At 31.2% G+C, this 22,067-nt stretch overlaps 1 long non-coding RNA gene across 2 annotated transcripts; it reads left to right on the forward strand.

Annotated features, from left to right (window-relative positions):
• Nucleotides 1-12,928: 12,928 nt before the first annotated feature.
• Nucleotides 12,929-16,967, forward strand: LOC132722779 (uncharacterized). 2 transcript variants are annotated; one of them, XR_009624661.1, is made up of 4 exons: nucleotides 12,929-13,216; nucleotides 14,505-14,594; nucleotides 15,546-15,664; nucleotides 16,064-16,964. It is a non-coding gene; the product is annotated as an uncharacterized LOC132722779 (long non-coding RNA). The 2 variants fall into 2 exon arrangements; XR_009624660.1 differs by lacking the exon at nucleotides 12,929-13,216 and having other exon boundaries at nucleotides 14,251-14,594; nucleotides 16,064-16,967.
• The last annotated feature ends 5,100 nt before the right edge of the window (nucleotides 16,968-22,067 follow it).

The raw sequence follows: 22,067 nt of genomic DNA on the forward strand, positions 1-22,067 counted from the left end.
ACATACCACCATTATATATAAATATTTATTTTCAGAATAATATATATCATTTATATTAATCTTAGGTAAATCTCAGTTTGAGAAGGTAAGAGAGATTATAAATGAAATAAAATTGACAAAATTTAGGCCAATTATATACATATTAATTCTTTAATGTATTAAAGGCTATTAATGCTTAGAATCATTACCTTTAACTAAAACAACTATAAGTTAAGATAAAAAATAACTAATACTACGGTATAATTCCCCTCCCCACCAAAAAAGAACTGACTTAATTTTGTTTGATTAGCATTTCAATGTTTCATATTTCATTACCAGATTATAATAAAATAGAATCATATTAAATATCAATTAAGTTTGTTTATTTATGCACTTATCAACATTAAAGTTATAATTATTAATATTATTTATATTTAAATAACTTATTCTAACAATTAAATTTTAAAGTACAAAATCAGTAAAATTAATGACTTTAAAATTTATTGTTCTAATATTTTACGCCATATTTTACAAAATCCAATAATCACAATTTCAAATTTTTATTAAAAAACTATTAAACAGATATCTATATTTTCTATCTTTTTGTAAAAGTCAAATTGCTATTCAGTGAAATAAAAGGTAACTGCTTAATACATATAATAGGTCTGGTGCACTACAAGGTGCACTTATGAAGTACACTAGTAGTGCACTACTAGTGCACTTTGTAGTGCACTAGTAGTGCACATCTAGTGCACTCCTAGTGCACTTTGTGTAACCTTTAATGTGAACTCAACTGTATGTAAATAATCATCATGAACTGACCATTCTCAAACATTTTTATCGAATATACTAAACTATTGTTGGAAATGTAGGCACAATGTGTGACATCAATGCCCTATTGAGCACCAGGGGTATGGAGTTAAAAAGAAAATCACTTTGTATCAACTGTACAGTATTGGTCAAGATATAAAAAACCACTTCAATTGGGTTAGCAAGTATATTTATGCATTATTCCATATTAAATAATCTATTTTGTGAAATAAAAAGTGAGGTGTCGTCACCACAATACATGCACATAATGTAGGTTCAGATTATCTTAGTCACGTTACTGCTACTCGTACATGATATATAGACTGTAATATATTACACAAGAACTTACATGAAAAAGACTTTATATGAACCAAATAGCTGTACAACACTACACAACAATTTACTTGTAGTTCATTTCTGTTCAGTCAAACCATCATATACACTATATTGTTTTATATATACTTATTCAGATTTTTGTTATTTCAGGATGGCATGTGAGAAGTCAGTGACTCATCTACCAAAAGTTAATTACATTCTCATATAGTTTATGTCTTCAGAACTATCCCTGAAAAAGCTGAATACTGCAGTGGCAGATGTTACAGTATTTTTACTAAATTGTGGAACAAGTTTTCGCAAGTTGGTTGTTGTTCCCTGTTTGGGTCAAACCCTCGGCCTGAGGTTGCAAGACTACATTCAAGGACATACGTGAGCTGTCATTTGTGACTTCCCATGTGTTTGCAAGAATCTGTTATTGTAACTGTTTCAAATTATTGACATTATTTCAATTTAAAAATATACTAATATGTTATAAATGTTATACAATTAAAAATACATTGATCAGAATATGATTACACTGTCAAAATCTGTAACTGTATATAAAGTCAGGAAAATAACTAGTGCAAGCTCTTTCTATTTTTGGTTAAATTTCTGAAAGACCTTTGAAGTTATTGTCACAGTGAATACAATTACTTGATATGGAATATTTTTTATAAAATGCCATTATTTTAAATCATTCAGCTTTTTTGTATATTTTGTTACCATGGCAACCAAAATATACAATTTTTGTAATCAGTGCATTAAAGAATATTTGTTTTGCATTGGATTTATATACTAACATGTTACAGCTATGCTTTTAAAGTTGACTAACTCAAGTTATGAAATTCGCCTTCAACATGGAAAAGTTACTGAAATTTTGAGAGTTTAAATCTTATGTTTATATTAATTATCAATAACAATTTAAGTGAAAAATGAAAAATTCTTTTTTTTTCTGAAAAGTCTTAAATATTGTTGTCTTTTTATATAAATATGAATTAATTTGGTGATGAGTTAATCAATGTAAGTGCATGAATATTGCATTTGACGATTTTATTTTATTTGTGTTGCCATGGTAACCGTTTTTTGAAAACAAATGATAGCTTTTATACCAAGATATTACATATATTACACCAAGATGAATGATAACTTTATATTTTATTTTATTGTGTATAACTATGGAATTATTTCTAGCTTATATATACCAATAAAAGTTTAAAATGTATTTTTTGTTGTCATGGCAATGTCATACAAATTACATTATTTCATAAAATATCAAGTATTTAAAAAAAAAATTGTTTCCAGTTATTCAGCAGATGTTGTTCTACCTCAAACTAGTCACAACTCATTTTTGCCCAAATATCACATTTGTGTCAAAAATTGCTGAGCTTGTCACATATGACGACAATCGCGACAATTAGCTTTCTCGGTTTTACAAATTAATAGTTAGTGTTTTATATTTACGTCATAAACAAAAGGTGTGTGAAGCTTGCATCAATATCGCGTGAATGAAAGCTAACGATCCGTTACAAATCCGTCTACACAGACCATGGAACACGCAAACTCATTATATCTAATAACATTACAATTTTAATTATATTTTATCATTTCAAGAGAACGAATGCACCAATTTTTATTATAATCAACAGCATGTATTTGGTGTCTTTTTTCCCCAGTTTTTAGTCATCTTAAAGTATGATCACTAAAATTAGGGTTGATCTTCAGTAGGGGGCGAAATGGACTTAAGATTCTTGTTAACTAAAGCCTGTATCTATTCAAATCTATTGAAAAGGTCTCCTTTTAAAATGGTATGGTTCAGTTCAGATGTAATAACTTTTAGCTTACTTCTGTGTTGTTGCATTCGTCTATAGCTTAACAGTTTTGCCCACTTCAGTAATGTGGCAGTTTTCTTGGGATAATCTACTGCGACTTATTTGGCTCGCCATTTGAGCCAGAACCACAAAGGACTTCAGGAACGAAACAAAATTGTTAAATTTTAGATCAATTCACTCTGTACGTTTTCTTAAAATAGTCATTTGCATTTTGCAAAATAACTTTAAATTATAAACGTTTATGGTCTTTTAAATCACAATGGCTATGGATCGCAAACATTTAATTATGAGTCTATTTCTTGATTTTGTTAAAAAGAGTTTCCGTTGTGCTCCATTTGATCGATGTAGATGCTCATCTTTCAATGATTTTTTTCTCAAATTTAAGAAAACTACCACATTCCCTGCCTGTTTAAATAGTTTTGATTATGCAGCATAATTTATATATATAAGTATGAAGTGAAATTTCCATAAAAAAGATAACATTATAAACCGTTGCATGTCTGAAATTTGCTTGAAAAGGTAAAAGCGTGTATTATAAAATATTAATCTGACACGCACCAGTAGCTTTCATATAGCATAAAAAAGGACGAGAATTAAACTCTGTCGCATGTGTTTAAGACTGAACTTTTCCAGAAAATTGTAGAAACATGGATTTTAGATTGTGTACATAAAAAAGATCAGAAACCTCTTCTTTCTTTATTGATTTTTTGTTAGAGATCGACTTGAAGTAAAACACCAGCTTGCATATTATGAAGTCTGATATTGTGTAATAAATATGTAGACACTTGTATGTTAAATGAGCACCAGACTGAAGTCACAAACGATGAGATGATGAAATGATGATAATAATGATGATGATGATGATGATGATGATGATGCGTTAAATGATGATATACTCAGGCAAAATAATGACAACAATATTTAAATGATCCTATGTACTCAAATCACGCTAAAATGATGTTTTTTGAAGTCCCGGCATGAATTTAAGTAAAAGTTCTATATATTTGGAGTTGGAAGTGTAAATAATACTAAATATATCGATATATGTTTAACCAAATTTAGGACGCCAACAGAATCACCGAATAGTTTTAAAACAAGTCATGTGACTTAAACTAATCCTGAAAGTTACAATAACAGATATTGTGGATATTGTATGATTGAAAAAAGTCTAAGACATTCATTTGACAAGTTCTTTAAACTACATTCTTTGTTTTTGTTGGTGAATAATATCACATCATAAATGTGTAAAAAATGTTACATGTTTATCATTCGGGCAGAAGAAATAGAAAATTTGAAGTATTTTGTATATATATAATTATCAGATTATAATTATTTTGATTTATATTCAAAGTGTCAGTGACTCTCATCTGATCCTATGACAAATATTTTAATTAAATTTTATTCTTTATGTTTTGGCAGTTCTTATGAACTAAACATGATCTCTTTGAGTCAAAACCGTAATCTTCGTCAGTCGCTTGCAAATTGCATTTGAGAGAAGTTTTTACACAATACAATAAAGGCATCATAGTATGACTTTTACGTATATGTTAGTGTTTACAAGTATTAGTAGGCATTTACAAAATGAAATAAGTTAAGAAGCATACTAATAAACACTTTAAAAAAAGTTGTGTTTAGTTTTTGAAATCATTTTTTTAGAAACTGACGCTTTACAAGACTGATAAAATTTAGTCGAGAGTATATGTGTAATATGATTCATTTGAAATAATTAGTTTGTTGAAATACTGCAACTGAATTGGACAAAAAAATAATTTCAATCAATAAGAGAGTTTGATGATCTTATTATCCGCACATATAAACATTAGAATTATAGACCTATCTGACAACAATCATGGCTTTTATATCAGTTGTATTAGGAATATCTGGAACTAATGTGATCCTTTAAATAAGAAAAACTACATGAAAATCTCCGACTCGGTTTGATTGAGTCTGTACATGAGGGATGATTAAAAATTGCAACTTCCCTCACGCCCAACAAGCACAGGATTGCGCGTTTTTCAATTTTCAACACTTAAATGTGCTGGAATCAATGATCCTTTGTGATCAGAAAAATATAACAACACTGAAGTGAAGTAAGGGGCATAAGTTTTATCCATCGACAAGTAAATCGTACGAGTACAGATATATATTAATATCTCTATCGTGAAAGATTAGCGCTTCAAAACGAAAGTAGGGTGACACCGTTATATGTTAATAAATAGTAAAAAAGATGAACAGTCTTTTTCAGCGTACATAAATGAATAACACACAATAAGCAGGAAATTATGTCAGTGTCACATGACGTCAATACGTAACAAAGAGATTGGCGTAATAATCATAGACAGGATCAATTTGATGCAATACACTAGTGAAGAAAGCACTTTAAGTGCAAATATCAATTACAACCACTAGTGAAACTGACCATAATATGTTAGAATGCATGTATATACTCGGCGTTCACGAATGCACTTTCAGTCTTCTCACTTTCCCTCGGTGCGTACACGTCGTTGATTAGTTTCAGGATATAGGCAGACGATTTGAAGAACTCTGGATGGCGACAAATAAACATAAACCAGAACTTTGGTACCTGTAGTCCAGCTGCCGATGTCCTGACTGAAGTCGAGGGGAGTGGCCCTACAAAGTAGCAGGGACGATGAGAAAAGTGTGCTAAGATGTCTTAGAAAGATAGAGAATGTGTAAAGTTTATACAGTATACACCTTTTCAGGTGTTGTTATAATTTAATGAGTAACATATGGAATAGAATATTGAAAAAAATCTCTTGCCGCACATTCGTTGCCTCGCTTAACATCAAACACTTAAAGCTGCAATCTAAGTTAACGTGTTATTTTCCGATATCTACGAGTATTTATACGGATAAGTTTGAATATACCGTATAACATGAAAATAAAAATTCATTGACAAATTCCGTATCCATGGAAAACAATACATTTGTAAGTAACTCAACCGAAGGAGATGTTTTAGAATGGACGAGGTATACTTTCATTTTGGAATACCGGGGAATGCATTATGAGTGTTGTTGATCATCAACCATCAATTCTACGTTCTTTATTTTTCGATACCAACCGTCAATCTGGGAGATGTTAACTTCGACTGAACTCTGTCGTTTACAAATAATCACACTTTATATAACGGTAATATCTACATCATTACTTCTGGCGACAACTGCTTACGACCGCTATAGGAAGACCATCAACACATCGGCGATAGATACACTATCTACAATCAGGAGATCCAAACACCTTTGTTTTGGAATACTTATTTTGGGCTTTTTGTATAGTTTAGTGTATATTTTTACAATAACATTACACTCTTCGTCTCTGAAATATGTTCCGAAGATGAATAACAGAGCTTTGGCAACTGTATTCAGCAGTATTTTAGCTCTTGTTGTTATATTTATGTTCCTCGTCGTTATCATCTGCTCTTCCACAATAAGATAATTCTGTCACCACCGCAATTTTTTCCGACCGAATCAAAATACATACACTGACACTCTTCCCAAAACAAGATTTTGGAACCGACAACCGAAAATTCAGCCAGTTGGTCAAGAAATGATAATGACGCAAACAAATTGTGATATGTCAACAAATTTAAATGTCATTGACTATATTGGAAAGAATGACTCCGTCGAAACGAAATTCACAGATGTTCAGAATAGAACAAGTACCAGAAACGAAATTAGAAGTTTGTTGACGGTGTTGCAAACAGTTAAAAGTGGTCATCCCGATACTAGACAAATGCAGTCAGAACAAAAAAGTCAACGTGCCGCTTCAAATCAGGATGAAACCAAACAGACCAAACATCCGAGATTAAACGCACGCATATCCATCAATGTTGAGAGAGATAGGAAGAAAATTAACACGACCACCTTCATGATTTTTCTAATAACATTGATGTATGTCACAACTTGGATTATCAATTGGTCAACACAAATCTATAAAACAGCAACAGATATAAACTCCCTGAAAACAGACTTTCTCACGGAGAGATTATATATGATTAATTGTATGACGAATCCAATATTTTACATATTCATGAGCTCAAAATTTAAGCAAAATGCAAAGGAATTGTTTTGCAAATAATTCACATTAATCAAAAAAGATGCTCTATACTTTCAATATCCAATATCCATACATCAAAAACCACAGAAATTAGATTTGGTAAATTGAAATTGAAGAGGAACTTGTTTGTTGCTTGTTCATATGTAACAAATTATATTGAAAGTTTTGTAAAATATTATCTTTGCAGTATACACACAAATGTTTTTGTAAATATTTTGCCATTGAAATTCTTTTTGTGGAAATCGTTCTTCTCATTTTATTTACGATTTTTTTTCTTTATTTTACACACTCTTATTAACTATTGAATCTCTGTTAACTTTTTACTGATATTGGACTAGATTGTTTTTTCTGTGATATCAAAAACGCTTATTTCTGTAGACGTTGAAGTTTGATTAAATTGTTATAAAGTTTACGTTTCTATTCTTTGGGTATTTATAAAGTAAATTTATATAAGTTAAATATTTCTGTATTCAGGAATGTTAAAATAAGTTTCAGCTGGTCAAATGTTTTAAATTGTTTTGTTTCAGTATTAAAAATAAATATGTTTTATTAATATTTCTACTCTATGTTGTTTCATGTCAAAGATATAATACTTTGATCTTGATGTGGGTTTTCCTTGGTTGAAATTCGTGCATACTTCTTTAGATTACCTCTGTTTGTCAAGTAATTGGATTTTACAAACCGTCATTTCCGTGCCTCATTTAAAGAAAATCATTTCTGTTAGAATTGAAGACCAGTTTACTTAAAGTTGGCAAACTTCTGTGTATGAATCAGATAAATGTCAAAATTACAGAATTTTAAAACTGAATATAGTTTTTAAAATACTTAAACACTTTACCATCAGATTTAGCAGAAGCGTTTCTTTTTCAAATTTACATGTATGGTCCATAAAATACCAATTAAAACAGTTTTGAATTTGGAGAGAAGTCTACAAGTTTGTGGTTTATGTTCTTAGAATCAGTTAAGTGATGAATTTGATTATTTATAAAACTTTTCCTTTTTCACGTCCTGAGAAAGCCGTGTTTTGCCATAAACCTTACGTTCTACAATTTACAAATTTCAAATCATGTTTTCAAATTTTAGAATGGCTAATGAGATTCTCCGACTTCTGTTTTGGAATTTTAAAATGACCAACGAAAATCCTACTCATATTCAGTTCTGCAATGTATTTTAACCGGAAGTCAGATCATTCTTAGACGGACTTCGGCTGAAAACGTTTATTGTGCGTCTGAATGGAATAAAAACGTATAGAACACATAAAAGTACGGTGGCACAGAAGTGACATTTGTGCGTTTTATTAACCTCTCGTGCACGAGATACTATGTCATGTCGACTACATTAACTCGTGGCCACGACTTAGTAACTCGTGGCCAAGACATAGTATCTCGTGCGCACCACTTAATTATCTCGTTCCCACAACTTAGTAACTCGTGTCCACGACATAGTATCTCGTGCGCATCACTTAATTATCTCGTGGCCACGAGTTAGTAACTCATGGGCACGACATAGTATCTCGTGCACACGAGATAAATAAAAACGCTCACATGTCACCTCTGTGCCACTGTAAATTAGATACCGATCGTTTGGTTTTACTTTAACTTATATTAAATTTAGCGGAAAATTTTGGCCTAAGTCTTAGGGCATTCTGTAGATGTTAATGCACTAAAACGTTCTTGTTTATTTTGAGTAACTGTGTGAATAATCATTTTCAGTCTTCATATGATAATTGACATTTTGATGCAAACAATTTGTTTATGTGTATTTAAATGTTTATGGTTTAAGCACGGCATGATTAAATGTTGTACTACACGTTCAATAAAAGTTTGACCTTTGGATATTTCCTATTAGTTAATACAGTCTTTTTTCCCTCGAACAACAGAGTTATTTTAAATGGATAATGAGTGTCCTTCCATGTAATAGATTTTTAAGTAATTGATTAAATTCCAGATAGTGATGATATCATCAAAGCGGGAAGATGTTTATGTTGCAATCATGGGTAATTTAGTTCCATTTACCATCAACATATAGAAATGTTATTTTATTGCGTTTTGTCGGGTTATACGGTCATGACTTCACAACTTAACATAGATCTTTTAAACTTATGAACTTTACTCAAGTAATACAGCTATTTTGTACTTTAGACATACTTGTTTTTTTTCAAGACTTTTTAATTTACGTGTTATTGTGCAAATAAAACATCTGGCAATTAAATAGAGGAGATTAAATGAGTGTAGTTTATTACTAAATTTATTAAACGAGATGAACAAAATCATATTATGCGAGCCTCTGGCGAGCATAATATTGATTTATTCAACGAGTTCAATAAATTAAGAATTGAATCTACACGAATATAATATTCTATTTATCACACATATAAAATAAGAACAGTAAACTGTAAAAATGAGTAATTTTTCAAGGACGCGCCTATAGTGTAACGCTAACATTAGCGCGTTTTAACGCTATGTTTATATGAAGCGCAAATGACGTCACGTCAAAGTGTTATTACACTAGTGTAATATCGTTTTTATTAAATGGCTTTATTACACCCCTGCGCCGCGGTTTATGTGATAAATTAAAATATGAAGACTACAGTTACGTTAGTTTATGTATATTTTATTGTTTAAACAGTTGCAAAGATAATTATTCTTCAACTGATGCGACGTGCTTTATTATCGATTTCACTGCAATTATATAACAGTAGAATATACTTATTTTGCAAGGTTTAGTTAACAGTTCTTCTATTTCGAATCAATTTAAATTTAGAGTACTCATTATGGGCGTTTTCTAGAGTTTTGATTCTTTAATAGAAATTTTAATTTTCTGATATTTTATGTACAAATGTACGGTGAATTCAGAAATTACAAGAAAATATATGTCACGGGATAATATTTATTGTAAAATTACAGTTTCCATGGTTACATGGTAATTGTACACATCAAAATGATAAAATTTATTATAATAGCTGTATAAATCAGTTTCTCAATAAATATGAATTTTACATAGAAATTTGTTTCTGTATTGTTATTTTGTGAAATAAAGAACAATAAAATGTCTTTCATTTACAAGTTTTTTTTCATATTATCTTATAATTGATAAAAAATGATAAAAACAAAATCAATCCTTCTAATAAAATAATATAAAAAAAATCTCAAAATTCTGCTTAATCTTTTTATACACCAACATGTAAGTGTTCCTGCCAAATTTGGTGATAAAATATTGTGGTTATCATGTTTCATTTCTTCAAAAAACAAAAAAATTTATGGTTACTATTTCAGGAAAATGCACAAAGCCTAAATAAATCAAAAGGCATAATTTTAGGCAAAATTGTTTAATTTTTTGTCTTAATTTCAAATAAAATATAATATGATACTATTTTCAAAAACCTGTTTTTTATATTATTGAACTATAAAATACACATAAATCATGCAAGTATTAATATAACTAAAATTCTACTGAATAGATTTTGATTACTAATTCTTTCTTAACATCATCATATAAGTGTTATTGTCAAAATTTAGTGATTTTGTTTCTCCAAAAATCAATGGTTTCCATGGTAACCAATTCAGGAAATATCCTTAAAACAACATAAGTCATCCAAAATTAAGTATTAAATTAAAAAACATATATGTAGGCAAAACCATCTCAAAATTTATCTTAATAAATATCAAATAAACTATAATATGATCATTTTTTCTTACCAAAACATGTATTTCATTAAACTACAAACAAATTATATAAATGAATAAATAATAGACATAATTCCTACAAATAAATTACTAGTAGTATGAATGACATTCTACTCAACATATTTTGATTATTCTCCCTTTACACCATCATCAACTTCTTCTTGTCAAAATATAGTGAAATTATTTCATTTTTCCCTAAAGAAGGGAGGTGATATGGCCTTATATAAAATCAAGGGTTATTTGCAATATAACCTGAGCCATTATATACAAACAACAATATATATTGGGTCATATAAACTATCCAAAAAACATCTTTATATCTAATAATGTAACTAAAACAACACTTAAAGACATTTTCTACAGTTTTATGAAAAATTAATCCTTTCATAGAATTTTCTAAATTTTTCGTATGATGAGTAAAATTTAATGACGAATTTAAAAATAAAAAGAAAAATATATGTTGACGTGTTGGATTTCTTGTAAAATGGCAGTTTCCATGGTAACCGTATATCTAAAAACTGTCAAAATAGCCTAACTGTGTTATAACGAATAGAAAATGTATAAGATAGCTTAAAACACACAACGAGCATTGTTTTATGCAAAGATAACCTTATCTAAGGATTCTGTATGAAACAAATGATAATCTGAACATATTTCTTTAAAAAATGAGTTTTCCATGTTCCTCAACCGAACAAAAAATGAGAAAAATAAACATGACTTCTGAGAATAATTAGAGATATTGAAAAAAATGTTTCATAGGATTTTCTATTTTTTTTGTATGTTGTGTAAAATTTAATGACAAATTCAAAAAGAAAAATATATGTTGGCGTGTTGGATTTTTTGAAAAATGGCAGTTTCCATGGTAACCGTATATCTCAAAATTGTCAAAATAGCCAAACTGTGTTATAATAATGTATAAAATAGCTTATTACACTCACAATTAACATAATTTTATACAAAGCTTGCTTTATCTTAGGGTTCTGTATAAAACAAACGATAATTGGAACATATTTCTTTAAAAAATGAGTTTTCATGCTTTTTAGCTAAACAAAAAATGAGAAAAATAAACATGAATTCTGTAAAAAAAATTAAAGCTATCAAGAAATTTCTTTCATAGAATTTTCTACATTATTGATATATCAAGTAACATTTGATGGTGGATTCAAAAATAGAAATAAAATATATATGTTGACGTGATAGTTTTTTGTAAACGGGCAGTTTCCATGGTTACCGCATAAACCAACTGTCACAATTACCACGCTTTCTTAAGAAATATCAGTGTTATACTAAATGTATTGTCAAATATACAACAAAAACATGTTGTAAGAAAATTTCTTTTTCTTTTGATGTTATATTAAGTAAATGATACTGAATATCTTTTTAAAATATATCTAGGGCCATATTATTTTTTTCACTCGACTAACATACCCGAACAGTAAGCAAGTATTCAGAAATTTACAAAGAAAATAATGAAATTCGGAACATTTCTAAGATATTGATTTTGTTTTTTTATTCAACACTTTTAAAATATATCATTTTAAACTTCTTTGCCCAGTTATCTGCCAGTAATCAAGTCGCAACGCACTTTCGTCACTATACCACAAGTGGGTGGGGTAACGCGCGCAGAATTATCATCAATGCTGTTGTACTAATGCTTGGAGAAATCCTTTATGTGATGTTGTCTAAACGACCTCTTATTCTTTTGAACCGATCTCCTTTTGAACATTTAGAAATATCTATTCTGACAGTGTATTATTTACTCATTATTTGCTTATAGCCGAAGTTTTACTAAAACAACTGGTTATATATTCTTTTTACCGCAGTCACTCTTGGTTTGCCAGTGACTTTTGCTGACAATATACAGTACAGTCCATCTAGACCTCCCCTTGATACTGCCTATTTCAAATGGCAAAAACCACTTCTACATGTAGCTACATCTTTTACTGCTGTCAAGATTTTGCCATTTATAAAGCAAGCCATGAAATCTATATACCCATCTATTTTTCATCAAATAAGTAAAAATATATAGCATAATTTAAGTAAGACTGTGCTTGCATAGAAATACATAAGTTATATTATTAGCTGTTACTCATGTGATATGCTAAGTATCATAAGGAAGAAGCTTGTGGCAGTACTTGAGTGGGTCTTTATAATAGTCGCACCATAACTTGTCACATGCTTATGCACCTGTCAATATTTTGCCCTACCGGGGGGGGGGGCGGCGGGCATACAAGGGGCTTTAGACAGAAGACCATTCCTGACAGGCGGGAATTTGACAAACTTATGGAATCCGGGGCCCGGGTAATAGACTTTGGCCGGTTTTTAAATCCCGGGACTCGGAAATTTCGACGCCACAAAATAAAAAAGGGGAGTAACTGCGAAAAGGTCAAAAGACGACGGCGATATTTTTATTCGTGTTTTTGAAGTTGCAGACATGAAACTTTTCGATTTTTTCTACGGTAGGGAAAATTGTGGGATAAGGCGAGAAGGTTGCCCCAGAATTGGGATTTATTTGCAAAGGTATACAGGGATTGTATTCTTCATTTGTTTTCTACCCAGACACTATGTGGAGCCTAGCGGTTTTCATGTTTGTCATCTGTTTTCGCGAATAGACCCATTTATTTTGCGAGTCTGAAAGGCGTTGGAAATCACATGAAACTGACACATATCTCGTATTAATAATACAAAATCCACAAAAGAACGTTCGTTTTGCCTGTAGAATATAAACGATTACAGCAGAAAATGTCGTATCGATTGAGATAATTCCTTTAACTGCAATATTAATGAACTGATCAAGTGACACAAAACGGATGTTGAATACATACACACAGAATTATGTTATTAATTATTCATTTTATAATTATTTTAACACCTATGCGACCAGTGTAGATCCAGATCAGCTTGCACATCCATGCAAGGGAGTCAAAATCCAAAGGCTGAAGTCACGGGACTCCAAGTCAGTAGTTCGCATGAGCCTTGTTAGAATCAGAGAAATAGAGATAAGCAGCTATTATATACTTCATTGAAATATCACACATGCCTATCAAAAGTGAAAAAATAGGCATTTTGTAGCAAATAAAACTTAATGGATGTACATTTGATCCTTAAATATTATATACCCTTTCCTTGAAAGGTAAATATTTCATCTATGACTGCATGTTAAAATATTGGTAACTTTCCATGCCTTTCCCTTAGAAAAACATGGCAGAACATACCCACTGAGCCATTTTTTTGTCATATGAATAGTTTTGTAACAGAAAATATCAAGAAGTTCTCTTTAAAAAATGATGTAACATTTATTTTACTGGGAACTGTTAATATTTTTACCTGCAGGCTGCAGCAATAGACAAATCCATAAGTTTTCAGAAAATGTATTATTTTACTGATTTTGATATCTGGTTAATAAGTTTTACTTGCTACAAGCTTTAAGTTTAGCAGGCACGCGTGATATTTTAACTGGCTAGGAAGAAGCATATCTCTGTTATCTATGTCTCTGTTAGAATATGATTTTTAATAAAGTAAGAAAATGCATTTAAATACAAATGTATGTCAAAACAGATCTAAATAAAATAATATCCTTTTTTCAGATGTATTACCATCATTGTTTTTTATCATTTACTGTTTCAACTGCTTGTCATAACGAGGCTTTGAATCTTGGCTATCGGTTTCATCTTCATTGGTCTTGTATTGCTTTACGGTCGTGACTTGCTCTAATAAAAAGTAAATTGAATCTGCAGAAACTATGTTAAGGCTTTGTTCTTATCTGATAAATGTGAATGTATTAAAATGTTGATTTATATTTAAACAGGTGAACATTTGGTTGGACCATTTGACGAGTGTTTCTGCCAACAGAAAAAGGGGCAAGGCAAAGGCGTCCGAGACACGGTCTTTGAAAAAGGTATTCAGGCACAATGACATTATGAGTTGAATTTCATAAATGATTGCCTCAACATTAAATGAGTCTGAGGCCAAAAAAACTCTTTTTTTCTGAAAGCCATACAAAACATATAAGGGGTATTGCACTTCTGTGGTCTAAATATGTGTATTTTATCATTGACATGGTGGGGAATCATTGATATGGTGACCTGTGACGTAACATGGTATCTTAAAGTCCCATTATGCATTTGTAAACTTTATTTGAAATAAAAGAGTATTCAGTTTCACACCAATGACATCAAGTAGAATTCTGATGTAAAAATTTGCATTTGATTTCTTAAAGACATGAAAGAAAATCTTCAAAATACGCTATAAATATATTGCGCTCATGTAGCGCAAATGTAATAATTGAAGGTATGTTTGGATGAAAAAATAATTTCTGAAGAATAGTAATGCGGAAATGAGCCATTTTCTTCAATAAGAGGATAAGTATGATATGTTTATTCAGTAATTGAAATTTTACTCACAAAAGCATTATGTTCCTTTAAACTTAAAATTCTCCTGAAAAAGCACAATATTGTTTATAATGTCGCTGGGGGCTACTGCAAGTCCTGTCAGTTACGCATACTCCAAAATATTTTCTGTTAAACAAAGATATTGACAAAAATTCTCACATGGACACCAGAATCTGAAAGATTATCAATTGCTGCAATACCATGTCATGTGGTCTCCATATCACGTGATTCCCCACCATAATTGCAAGATTAGTTTGATAGACTTAGTACCAGCAGAATTGTTAGAAAATAATGTGTTTTAAAAAAAAAAAAACAAAAACAAAAAACAAAAAAAAAAATTCAGTACCATTTTTGTTCCAATAGAATTAAAAACAACCTACTGTTTTATGTATCAAAAATATATGTTAGAAATCTTTGTTAAGTTGTGCTACTAAATTATTAATTTTTAAACAATCCAGGTTCAAGCTTCTATCCAGGCCCAAGCTCCTATCAAGGTTCAAGCTCCTATATATCCCGACTCAAGCTCCCATCCAGGCCCCTGCTCCTATCCAGGATTTTGAGGAAAGTGCACCAGATTGTGAGTACACCATGCAACTTAGCTTAAGAAAATTATGTCAGTTCTTTTTGTAGCTTTGTGTTGAGCTATAATTGTCGTTTCTCCATGAAACTTGGTCAAAATGTTTGGCTGAAATCTCGGCAAAATTCAAGGTTGGGTCATGTGGGGTCAAAGACTATGTCACTAGGTCAAATCTTAGAAAAAGAATGCAAACACTTTAGAGGCCACATTTTTGGCCCATTTTTCATTAAAGTTAGTGTAAATGTTCAACTCTATGAAATCTAGAACATGTTCAAAATTAAGTCATGAGGGGTCAAAAATTAAGTCACTAGGTCAAATCTTAGAACATTTTTGGTCTAATTTAAATGAAACTTAATAAATTTGAAACCTTAAAGATTATAAAAATGCCCTCTATTTCAGAAAAACAATGTGGAAGTGTCCAGGTTTGGCCGCAGGAGGAGGAAGAATGTCTTTTTTAATGACTTTTTGTGTTAAATGTTAAAATAAAATAAGAAGTTAAAGTGTTGTAAGTTTTTAGCTCATCTGAGCTGTGAGCACGAAGCTATTGTGATCATGACCGGTGAATGTCTGTCTTCGCAAATCTGGTGTCCTCAACTTTTAGTGTTTTAACACTCTAAGAGGCCACAGATATGGTTCAATTATAATTAAGCTTGGTCAGCATGCTTACCATCCCTACAGAAACTGGGTCATGTGGAGTCAGAAACTAGGTTAGTAGGTTTATTTTGTAGCTAAACTATAAATGTAAAATATTAAAGAGCTTATACGATCGATTGTGTGTCCGTGTCCGCATTGGTTTAAGTTTTTTAAGTCATACATTCTATTCTATGAAAGATATTTAATTGAAACTAGGTACGGTATTTAGTGGGACTACCACTACCATACTAAGAAGGTCTATAATCTTGATGCATTATTTTCAGAATTGTGCCCCTTTATTACTTGAAAAAACCCATTTTTAAGAAAAAATATAAGTATCTTCAAAGTCTAATTATTTGAATACTATCAAAGTTATTAAACTACAATTGATACATATATACTCATTTGGAGTGACTATACCTACCTTACTTCTGAGGCCCATTAATCTGGATTCATTATTTTCCTAATGATAAGCCTTTGTACTTATATTTTTCATTGTTTTTCTGATAACAGTTTTATTTATTGATTGATCTATTAGATGTTTACCCTCTCCCCTACCCCCGGGGCATTTGATGCACCAAGCAGGCTCAAGGGTGGGGATTTAGACAAAATTGGTTGTCTCTAGGGTGGGGATTTAGACTTCAAAAATTTTAAGATGTCAAATTCCCCTGGGTCAGCCCGCCGCCCCCCCCCCCCCCGGGCGGGCATAATATTGATAGGTGCATTATATTTGCCAAAGATATAAAAAACAATATCTTCTAAAGTTGTCTTCAGACCACCAGGATATATGATTGAGATATTAATGTTTCTCTTGCAACTGATACAAAGATTTTCCAAGATGATTTTTGGTATGGTTTAGATCACTCTATTTGTGACTGAATGAGATAAATTTTGTTTAATATTTGCCATTGCTGTCGCATCACCATCCATAATTATGACACTGACGCCAATGTTTCTACTTTCTTTTTCTTCTCTGCCACAACAGCAACATTTGCTTCTATTGCTTTGGATGACACTTCCTAGATTTTACAACATTCGTGTTCTGGTGGAGAATGTCCTCTTTTGATGTGAGAAGAGCACTTTCGACAGTCTTTGGACCTAACACTAAAGGCATAACCTTTGCCAGTATTGTTGCCAATCACTTTTCTAACTCCACACTAACAAATATAAGCTCTAACTGCATCCCTTTTTTGCCTCTCACAAGTCCAAAATTTTCTTGGCGATGAGGGGGACTACAGCCCCCTTCAAATCCCCCAAATATCACTGGCAAATTCGAAAACATTGCCAGAAATCACATGCTGTTGATTATAGATGTCAAGGCAGCTAATTTTTGTAAACATTGCTTAAACACAGCGTGCACGGTAAAAACAAGTTATTTATGGGGGGGGGTACAAACTTTTAGCAGTATCAAAAAATCTACAAGGTTAGGTACACGTTTCTTTGTGATATTTTGCATGTATAGGGAGTTGCTAAAGCAGAGACGGTGTTCCTCTGGCCTGTGTATTCGTAGGTATTTTTGCCAGAGGTACGAAATGTGTTGTTTTGGGTCTCGGGCCACTGTAGATTAAGTTCTTCAACGGAATGAATTGCAACTTTTTGACTGCCTGCCTATTACAGATGGGATAATTCCATTATACATTTGCAATCTAATGTCATATATGTTCTCAACAAAATGTGTTTTCTTTTTCCAGGTTGTGTAGTTTGGTATCAGAAATATTAGACTATTGCTTGTAGGACATTGACGGCAGGTACATGAAATTAACTGTGGAGTGCTACCTTAAGTCTTTGTTAATGTTGTTAACCGTCCTTTATTTCACAAACAAAAACAATTGTGATTTCTAGAGTTGTTATAAACCTACCCATCACAATAATTGTGTGAAAATTTGTGGGTCTTAAGCCAATTTTAAACTCAACATACAAAAAGAATACATTTATTCTGTACTCAATAATTTCTTTACAGATCATTTTACTCTCAATGGAAATTGTTTATTTTTCATAATTTAGATTAAAAAGAATTACTTAAACAATTTAAGTTTAATCAAAACGGCATTTGAAACGGATGTTTATAAATGAGATCTTTTTATTTCTATAATGAATCCACGAATTTGCAACACATACAGAGAAAAATACTGAAAAACACTGAAAACCCGAACACAAAAATCGCAAGTAACCTTTCTCTGGTAAAAATACGTTTGTTTCAACTGACAAAATAAATCAATTGTAAGATTTAAAATTGGTTATTTATCTTGAACAATGGAACACTGTAAGATGTATGTGTTCCTAAATGAAACTGTCATATTTCGGGAAGTGAACTCAATTTCGAACACTAATATCTACGCAGTCGGTTGGCAATTATAATACTTGATTAATACGCAAAAATAAACATTTTATCAATTGAACACATTAATGATCATATAATATATTGGACACTTTGTAAATGGGTACCCGATATGTTCTGATTTTTGGTGGTCTCGTTATTTTGGACACACTTTATATTACAGTAAGTCCTTGTGTTAAATAAAGACACTATTTAAGTTATTATGTAGAATAAACTGTCCTATTGAAAATGTAATGAGATCTAAACGTAGTGTAAACCTTTTTGTGGGAGGAAGTTTGGTAAAACAGAACTATATTTTGGAACCTTAAAGATCGTTCAGAATGGCATTTTTCTTGTGCTTTTGGTATTTTTAGTTGTTTGGTTTTTTGTTTGTTTTTTTTTTTTTGTGTTTGGCTGTTTTTCATTCGGATGGTTCCAGTATTCCCACTTGAATACTGTATAATCACCCTAAGGATATGTTGTCTGCTTTTTTATTTGTCTTTTGACGTCTTATCAGTGATATGCAGGCTTCAAAACCTCTGATCCCCGTCCATGAACAGGCTCAATTAAACCGAGCCTGCAACATTTACAATTTTGTCGTTTTGGACTTTCGTTAGGGATTCTTTATTTCTTCCAATTAAATGGTTTAACTAGACAGTTAAATAAATATCATGTATCATGTTAGAACTGTCCTTTACATTTTAATCCGTAACGCAATAACTATTCTTTACATTTTATTTTAGAATGGCCAATGAGATTCCCAGATTTCTTTTTGTTATTTAAAATGACCAATGAAATTTCTTCTTACATTCAGTTCTTCCCTGTACATTTTAGAAGAAGTCAAACTGATTTTAGACGGCCTTAAGAGAAAAAATAAAAAGATTAGCGGTGCGTTAAGTTGAATGAAAGGACATTTTTGGTAGATAAATATCCAAAATTACTTATTGTCTTGACAATTTATGTTTTTAACTACAAATCAGAGATATTTACAAGTTAGACAAAAACATAAATGTACACATATAGTTTTTGATTACTTTACAATACTACTACGACCAGAGCTTCGTAAGTAATAAGGGTGTTGTACTAAAGTACCAATACCACTTCTTACCAAGTTATGCAGTATCGTTACCAGTACCAGTACTAGATTAAAGCTCGGTACAGCTGTCTATAGCCGACCAAGCCACAACCCGGGCCCGCTTCGTGGTCTCGGTCTTTGCCTTCCCGTATAAACAAGCGAGGTTTAACGCACGTGTAAAATGACTGCGAATGGATGATCAGCTGTGCCCTGAAACACAGAAAATATTGCTACCTAGACGAATGTCTGTTTATATGTGTTTGTTTAAATTAAAGAAAATTGAAAGAGACAATTCATTACGTACTCGTTTGATACTATGACATTAAGGGTACGTATGTACCAGGAATCCGACACAAAGTGTCTTATCAATATCACGTTAGTGCTGACAGGATCGTAGTGGTTTAGCCTTAAGCCTTGAACATTTATCAATTATTGGCGACGCCGGTGAGCGGTGTCGTCTCTTATGGAATGCTTTTTATTTTGGCCTATGGAAGGAGCTGTTATTATTAGCAGTTAATGTCATGTTGTATTAATTAGTTTTATTTTGATTCGTAAAAACCAAGTAAACAAATATGTTGTTATATTTGTATTTATTAACTTTATGTAAAAAACATGTGCATTGTAATATTATTTTCAAGAAATTGCAAGCTCAGTTTAACAGCTTGTCCCTTACCTTTGTTGGCAATACTAAAACCCGGATTTCGAATATCGTTGTGGTCTACATTGATGCCGTATTCTTTTCATTCATTTATATATTTTCAAAATTTTCCTACAAGAAGAACGTTCACCTGCAAATGAGTATAAGGATTGGTAATGGGAGTGTTGTAAACGATTATCCTATTGATTTTATCCATATTACGTTTATCTATTGCACAGAATGATTGTTTTTACAAAGTGTACCAGTATCCGGATGTTGAAAGCTATCCGTTTTTTTGCAATTACTGCTGTCACATGGCCATCTAAATTTTTATGAATACTTTACCATTACTTTGCATGGCTTAATAAAACTGAGCCTGCAACATTTCATAATCTTGCTGTTTAATGTGTTCTTTTGGGTTTCATGTTTTCTCTTTTTTAAGGAGAAGTAACTCATGTTTACTAAATTATTTGTTCTATTCTGTCTATCTTAGGTATTATCCACTATTTTTGTTGTATAAGATTTACCAGTTGTAAGGTCATCAAAAGCATAGAGGCCCTAAGGAGTGAATATTGATAAAATTTTTTACTTGCTTTATATACCTTTGACTGGATTTTTCTAGTTTGTTCAGTTAGTACATACCTACAGGTTTTTTGCTACAGGAATCTTCTAATCACTATGTGAAACTAATTATTATTTTCTATGTGTTTGTATAAAATTTTAATAAAATAATAAAATGAAAGGTAGAAAATTAAGGCTATGCATATAGGTGCTCATGTCCGTATATTGAAACAGAGAAAGGATAACATCCTGAAGTTATCAATTTTAAACACTTGATATATATGCAGTTAATTATACAGTAAAGTCTAATGGAAAGTTCAAAGAGGGACAGAATTTGTTACTGCGAGAGATATGCATTTAATGTTTAGACACTCATACAACTCAATCTTTATTATATGATATAGACTATTTGAGATTTTTTTACTTTTAGATTCTGAATTCCATCCAAGTACCAATGCTAATAGGATGTTTCATTTATTTTTAATGGAAACTGAGAATTATTAATGTAATGTGCATACATGTGTATCTTAGTATATGGATATGATGAGACTTACAATATTTCTGTATCTAAAGACTTACAGTTATGATAAATGAGACTTGCATTTAAATTTATAAATGATAATACATGTATTGATAAGTCTACAGGTTACAGGTGTTTTTACCCTGTGTTAGCTGGCTAATAATAGTATCTATAATAGACTTTATACATTATAGTTTTCTTTTTAGTACTAGATTTTGAATTCCATCCATTAGTACTAATGTTAATATTAATGTTAGGATTTCAAATTTATTTAATAGAATCTGAGAATTATTAATGTTATGTGCATACATGTTTATCTTAGTATATGGATATGTAATGACTTAAAATATTTCTGTATTTAAAGAGCTACAGTTATGACATTATTATGAAAGGGATGAGACTTTCATTTAAAGTTATAAATGACAATGCATGTATTGATTTAAAATGTCCTTATAAACTTGGATCAAGCAATATAATTTATAAAGTCTCACAAAATCATATTCTGAATTGTTATTCTAATTTTTTTTCTAACATGTGCATAGTTTGAAAAGGACAGTTCTGTCTTATCAATGTGGAAAGGAGGGACACCGGTCTCAACCTCCAGGTCTCCAGAGTCAACCGGACAGCAGACTTTTCATAGTGTAGATTGTTACTCGCACT

Source organism: Ruditapes philippinarum, unplaced genomic scaffold, assembly GCF_026571515.1.
Source record: "Ruditapes philippinarum isolate M1 unplaced genomic scaffold, ASM2657151v2 ctg10289_1_1_1_1, whole genome shotgun sequence".
Classification (NCBI taxonomy): Eukaryota; Metazoa; Mollusca; class Bivalvia; order Venerida; family Veneridae; genus Ruditapes; species Ruditapes philippinarum.